The sequence below is a fragment of the Zea mays genome, unplaced genomic scaffold, assembly GCF_902167145.1.
Source record: "Zea mays cultivar B73 unplaced genomic scaffold, Zm-B73-REFERENCE-NAM-5.0 scaffold_651, whole genome shotgun sequence".
Lineage (NCBI taxonomy): Eukaryota > Viridiplantae > Streptophyta > Magnoliopsida > Poales > Poaceae > Zea > Zea mays.
This window is the reverse complement of record NW_023367313.1, coordinates 1,229-8,496: the sequence shown is the minus strand read 5'-3', so window position 1 is coordinate 8,496 and position 7,268 is coordinate 1,229. Positions and strand designations below refer to the sequence as shown.

The 7,268-nt window shown below is 41.8% G+C and overlaps 1 long non-coding RNA gene across 1 annotated transcript; it reads left to right on the top strand.

Moving 5' to 3' along the window:
* Positions 1 to 485: 485 nt before the first annotated feature.
* Positions 486 to 973, top strand: LOC118475781 (uncharacterized). Its single transcript, XR_004855101.1, has 2 exons — positions 486 to 798; positions 905 to 973. It is a non-coding gene; the product is annotated as an uncharacterized lncRNA (long non-coding RNA).
* Positions 974 to 7,268: the final 6,295 nt, after the last annotated feature.

Here is a 7,268-nt window from a genome sequence, read left to right as displayed (position 1 = left end):
AGTGTCTTATCTTCTCTTGGTAATTTCAGGGGGACTTCATGAATATGCCAATAGCTGATAACACCTTTGATGCGGCCTATGCAATACAGGCTACATGTTACGCACCAGAGGCAGTATGTCTCCCATCATACTTGTGTCCGAGTCAAAGTTAAGGTTTCACAGGAATACCACAAATTCAGTGTTTGTTTTATCCCAGGTTATCGCAGCAAGGCGTCTATAGTGAGGTCTATCGTGTGCTGAAACCTGGGCAGTATTGCACTGGATGAATGGTGCCTGACTGACCGATTTGATCCCAACAACGCTAAGCATTTGACCGTCAAGGCTGAGATTGAGCTTGGCGATGGCCTGCCTGACATCCGTACCACTCGCCAGTGTGTCCAAGCTATGAAAGATGCAGGATTCGAGGTACCACAAGCATATATTATGAACCACAAATGTTATATTCATGGGCACTGGACTGATTTTGTTCTTCTCTACTATTAAAGGTCGTTTTTGCAAAGGATCTTGCTCAAGCGTTTTCCTTGCCCATGGTACCAGACGATGGATCCTAACTACTTTTCATGGGCTAACTTCCAATGCACACGCCCAGGACGGATCATCACCCGTGCAATTGTAAGACTATGAGCCTGTTTGGTTTGATGCCCGTAGTTTGGTTAACTTTTTCTTCTCTACTGTTGTGGGTAAATATTGTGAAAAGCAGGATCCTACACTTGCTGTTGTTGCTTATAGACGTGGGCAGTGTGACGATGAACTTATTAACGTCACTAACAAGAATTCGTTATTCAAGCTGCAAGCTAGGTATGTAATAATTTTTATTGTTGTGACTTGTGACACCTGTTTCAAGATGTCCACATCAATTGTCTGACGACTTACATGTTCATATTGCATTTATTTAAAATGACAGGTATGTGGTTGAGAGAATGGATGGTGATCTGTGGGATAAAGTTCTTCAGCCCGAGAATGAATATAGAAGGCAACTCATTGACCAAGTGGTTTCGACTGCATTACCTGAGAGCAAGATGGATGCTTCTCAGGCATCTAATGGGGAGCTCCACACTAGCGTGCTCAACCACACAGAATCAATTAGAACCTTAATCTGGCGCCTTAGACCAACTCGGCAATCTCGTCAAGTTGGGTAATTTACCTACATAATTATTTTTGTATAATATAGCAGCTCTTTTACGAATGCACACATAATCCAATTAGTCAAAGTTGCGAGGATGTAGTCTGTATCATGTTGCTCGCCAATCCATTCAGATGCTTCCCCGTCACTAATGTAATGTGGAATGCTATCTGCTCCTACACTATGGTAACTTAACAACTCTATTAGTCCTAATGAATTTATACACATGCAGCAAGTAGTAAAATATAGTTAAAGGTGTCTAAAAATTAGACAAAGCTATATATTTACAGTATAAGTATTATCTTTGCCAAGGCTATTGAAGGTTTCTGGGTCCGCCACTGATGTGAGATGTGATTTGGTGCTGGGGTTGGATTTTGTGAGTGCCCTGAGATGGCTCGAGCTCGATCTGTGTGAGATATGTTTGCACGCGATTGAGGTTTTATTTATATCACAAATTGGCGATTGGGTATTGTCGACGATAGGACATCATACACTGCTCATATGATCTGGTAGGCTTTTCCATGGCAGGCTTCATTTAATAGAATTTGTTATTCATCAAATCTTACAATATGTTGCCTTCACTTTTTTTGCTTTCATTTTCAGTAGAAAATTCTCAAGGAGCTCAAGAATGATCCTAAGTCCTAACAATACCATTGTGCGTTCTTAATTCTTTTTTTCTACATGCCAGTCATTCATCTTCCATTTTTTGTTAACTTTATTCTTTTGTCTTCATATATTTGTTTGTGGGCTTGACCCTAATGTAACTGAATATGTCCTAAAACAAGTTTGTTCTCCTCATGGCGAAGTCGTCCGTGTTAAGATCCCTGTTGGAAAGAGATGTGGTTTTGTTCAGTTTGTTATAAGGTTGACCTTATTTACTCAATTGGTCCATCGTTGACATGTATTTGTAAAAAGTATTGTTGTATTAGTTATTATGGCAATGAATTTTAGACAGTCTACTGAGCAAACGTTGTTAATGCTGCAAGGTGCATTGATTGGTGCACAGAATGTTCAGCTTTCGTGGGGTACAAGCCTGTCGAACAAGGAGACTCAGGTCATCTCTTGCACATTGTTTTTTCTTCCTGTCATGTTGTATGGTGTAGATGAAGTGGCTAATATTCTGATGTAAAAAATTCTCGGCCTCAATAGGAATCCATCCATCCAATGGGGCGTGCCTGTGGCTGCTTGTGCTGGTGGTTACTATGGTGGCTCTGGACAAGGTTATGAGGCTTAGGCTTATGGCAGTGAGTATGCACAACCCCAGGATCCTAACATGTATGGTTATGGTGCTTATGCTGGTTATCCAAATTACTATAAGCAACCAGCTGCATAGCAGCCACAGTAACAATAGGTGAAGCTCCTAGCTAATTAACGCCATTTGGAGTTGAAACAGTGAAAAAAAAACATCTCTACTAATAACAAATGTGTTCTCCACGTCCATCGCTTGCTACTTAGTGCAAATCTTGTCTTGGCTTGATCTAGGTATAAACGTGAAGATGTAAAGATACAGGCCTGGGAGAACCATGAGAAGAGAAAAGCTGAGACGAAGATGAAGAAAATGCAGGCGAGTTTCTAGATGCAATTGTTCAGATTACTTCTTGCTCATTAATTTGGGTGGGATAGTTGTTAAGTTCTCAGATTTTCAGTTCTGGTAGATTCGTGTTTGGTTAGTCGTTGCTGGATTGGATAGGCTATGCATCATCTAACTTGTTCTTTGTGCAACATGCCTAAGAATGCTACTCAGTTTGTATTCTTGTTGTACAGCTTGCACCCTACCATGTTGTTTAAGCAAATTGCTGCTCCATGTTTTCAGATACAAAGGATTACCAGAATTTCCTTGACTGTATGATACTAAGCCTTTCACTGGACGATAACGGTGCTTCCTTGACTGTATGAAGTCGTGAAATTATGTGCTCAACTGATTGCTGATGGGTTATCTTCATCTCTTGTAGCCTGATGTGTAGATTTTTGCGAGATTATGGTGATGTAAAATAGTACTGATAATGCGTGTCTGCACTCTGATGTCCCTAGCTGCTGTCTGAACGTTGTTGTTTAGCATTACCTCTATGGCCTATTCATATGCTCATATGGTGAGGAGTGAGGACAGGAGCTGTAGGTATGCCATCCGCCGAGCAGTAGAAATTAAAAGGTTGGCTGCACCAGAATCAGCATGCGCGGCGGTGGAGATCGAGCAGAGGTAATGCATGGTTGAAGGTTAGATGGTGGACTGGACACAGAGGCGGTCACGTCCAGATTTTGAATAAGTTTAGGTTAGGAGCAGTCGTGATCGAGGATGGTGTGAGTGAAAGCGGCAATGACGCATCGGGAGCCGAGAGGGTGGGTGCCAGTGGCGAAAGAGCGCAGTGAAGAAAATGAGAGGGGGAGAAGACTGGGCACGTGGAGAGAAAAGAAAACATGTACTACGCATTGTGCAGTAATATACTTTTTATTGATATTTATTTAAAACATTATTATTATTTTATCTCTCTTCCTCCCATGATAATAGTACTACTACTCTCACAGTAGCCTAGATCGTAGGAGTCATAGTAACGAAGTATGATAAAAAGACATGGCAAAGATATATACAGTAACATGAACGGGATAATTCAATCAGTATCGCTCTTAAAAGAGGTGGATCTAAACAATAGAACAACTACGTAACCTAGGTATGGAGCTCCCCTAAAGTAATCTAGATGATACGATTGTACATTCTCTGGGATTTAGAATTTTCTTTTCAGCTTAGTTTTGTCCTCTGTAGTTGTTCGCTATTTATTCGAGGTTTGGCATGTAGCACTGTTGCATTTTATGTTGGTCTCTACTCTTCTCACCAAAAGAAAAACAATGCTCAGTATGGTTTTTGCAAGCATGTCAAAAATCTATGTTTTCAGAACATTGGCATGACATGTTTTTTATGCTGAAAAGAACATACATACTGCAAATCAAAAGGTTTCTACTGAATTTCCGTAGCAAAGGTCAAGGACTTTTTTTCGTTGTTCTCAGTGCTATAGCTTTATCGATGCTTATTATTTCTATTCTATCGCTCCCCTTACACCGGAAACATTTTACCGAGAAAAAAAGGCTCAACAACTATCCTTTCCTAGAGGATTCAAATTTCGTTATGAATTGTGCTATTACAGGAAGTGGAGGCATGGACAATATCTTTTCACCCAGGAGGCTCAGCAGGCAGAACAGTTTTGGTAGCATAGGCACTCCTCTGACTCCAACTATGCAAGCCATTGCAGACGTCATGAGTTCGAAAACCACACCGGAAGCAACTATTTCCTCATTACAAGGCGAGATTTCCGAATCCAAGGCCAACTGTATGGCACTGATTTCTCAGGCAAGCAGCACTGAGGATCAAAACCGTGCCGAGGACATCAGGCAGCTTAGCGAAAAGCTCGAGAGCATGCAATCGTTGGTGACACAATTAAAGAACTTTGATCTGACTATCTGAGTTGTGCATGTTTTTTGTGTGTACAGTACACAAGGTCGTTCTGTTCAAACTCGGAAGTGGCAAATGCTGCTTCCTGGTGGCTGGTTGAGTTATTCGTTTGTGTACATTTAAGGGGGTGTGTAAAGATTGGGTGGAATAATCGGTTGATAGGCAGCTCGAGGAAATTTTGTAGGCAGCTGGTACCGGCAATATGCTTTGTAGCACGACATCATGATCAAACAGGTCACTAAGAAGAGTGCAGTGCCATTTATATCATTGTATGTATAAAATGTGCACAGAACGTTGCTTTTCGCGCACAAAAACTTTGTTCCTCCTGAGTCACTGAAGTGTTTCTTGCCATTGTGTCAACTATCGAAGTGTTTCTTGCCGTGCCGTATTGTCAAATATTCAGTTTAGCCTCGTTCGCTTTATCAGGTAGTAAGGCGGCCCTGTTTGAATCTGTGTTTGAATCTCACGGGATAAACTTTAGTTTTTTACTGAACAATTTAGCCATATGAATTCAATTGCTAAAGTTTAGCTCTTTGGAGTGTTTGTACTACTCTAATAAAGTTTAGCATATTAGAATAAAAAGACACACATGCCCCTAATGCGGAGACAGAGAGAACGGGGTTGGAGGGTATGTGGTGGAAAATAGGGTTCTCTGGCCTACGTTTAACTCCTTTTAGCACCCATTGAGCAGCTTATGTGATAATAGGTGCTAAATTTTATCACAACACCATTAGACCTCCTGTTTAGATCATCAAATGACTAAAAGTAGCTAAAAAGCTGCTAAAGTTTATCTCGTGGAATTGAAACAGAGCCTAAGCCATTTTTGTCAGCAGTAGTGTCTTAGTGACTGCATAACTTAGATATTTTCATTTATGCGGTTCGTCCGTGATATATCGATATAATTAATGAGCACCCTAACCCTACAATATATTAACCCTACAATATATTAGCATTTTTAGAAGTCTTTACAATATATTAGCAAATGCAAGAAAAAAATTAAGAGCCTGTATTGGAACACGTTATTTTCTTAGGGTATATTTGGGAACACAATATTTTCTTAGTTCCAAGACAATAATATGTTATTTGATCATACCATGGTATTTTATACCAAAAATTGTTTGGGAACATATACAATAATTTTGTATTTTAAATCATGATTTTGACAATACTATGGTCGTGGTATTTTTTAGGGTCAGGCCAAATTTTTTTTTTGCTTGCACGTAGCTATAGTCTTCTCTTCTCCAAACAAGTCTTGGATTGGACTGATATAAATATACCATAGTTATATCATAACATCAATTAAAAACTATAGTATTATAAATTGTTGTTTTGAGAAATAAAGTTCTCAAACAAGCCCTAAAAAGCCAAGAAACAGTGAAAAAGGCCCGCCTAATATGAGCCAAAGCCCACATAGCAGGTTAGGTACTTGAACTGGACCCGAGGCCAGTGAAAACCCTATCCAGATCGAATCAGCCCGATACCCGGCCCAATCTAACGGATGGGTTACCCTTGCCCGCCCGCCCGCTGACCCAGCTCGATGTCCTAAGGCTCTCTTCAGCTTCTTTTAAAGGGTAAAGGGTAGATGGATGATAATTCTGCATGTTTTTGTTCTGCTCTTTATGTTACATTCAACGACTTCTCCATACTTCACGCTTGTATTTGTTGGGGGACAAACAGTAGGTGGCTACTTTTGCCTCTCTTTTCTTATTTTCTTGCTTCTTGGCTGCAATACCAGTCTCCCTCTACCTATCCAACTCCATGTTTAAGAAAGTATTGTCAATGTAAATTGTCTGTTTTCACCCTAACATATTGTCACAAAACATTGTAATCGTTGTGAACTAACATTTTATCAAATAATTGACATGCCGTAGCAACGCACGGGCACTATACTAGTTAAGGTAGAAATTTGATTTACAGCAATTAGTGGTATTTTTTTAGAGGTTAGAGGGGGGGGGAGAATGCAGAACAAGCACCACCAAGTCTTTTTGTCCATTGTAGAGTTGCCCAAACGGGCGGCCCGGCACGGGCCCGTTAGACCCGACACATAATCGGGCCGTGCCCGATCGGTCCACGTGCCGCAGACGCGGCCCAGGCACGGCACGCCGGCCTGGTAGCCGTGCCGGGCCGGCCCGTTTAACGTGTCCAGGTTCCCATTAAATCAGAAAAATGTCAAAAAAACTGTGTGGAATTGAGGTTTCGAATCCACGCCCTCCTTCTACACGACTGAGAGCACTATCCATAAGCGACTAACCACCAGAACTTAGTGTTTTTGTTGAAAATAGCAAATATAAAATCTTAATATATATACTATATTTTTTAAAATAAAAAAATATAATCGTGCCGGGCCGGGCCGGCACTGCGGGCCGAGGCAGCGGCCCAAGCACGGCACGGCTGTCGTGCCGGGCCCGGCACGACACTATTAAATGGGCCGTGCTTCAGGCCTATGGGAGGAGATCGATGGCCACGCTAGAGAAGTAGAAACAGAACTAAATGAGGGACGGTGGCGCATCATTCTTGTCCAGAACAGGGTCGAGATGACTGACGCGCCAGCGCTCATAGTTCTAAATGAAGCATTCGCTTGACCGAAATCTATGCGGCGCAGAGACCGCCCGCGCCCTATGCTTGCTCCGGAGCTCTCGTTCGTCCCTGGCGCCCGCGGCTTCTCCGTAAGCGTAGCCATCCATCACCTGCTATCCCCGATGC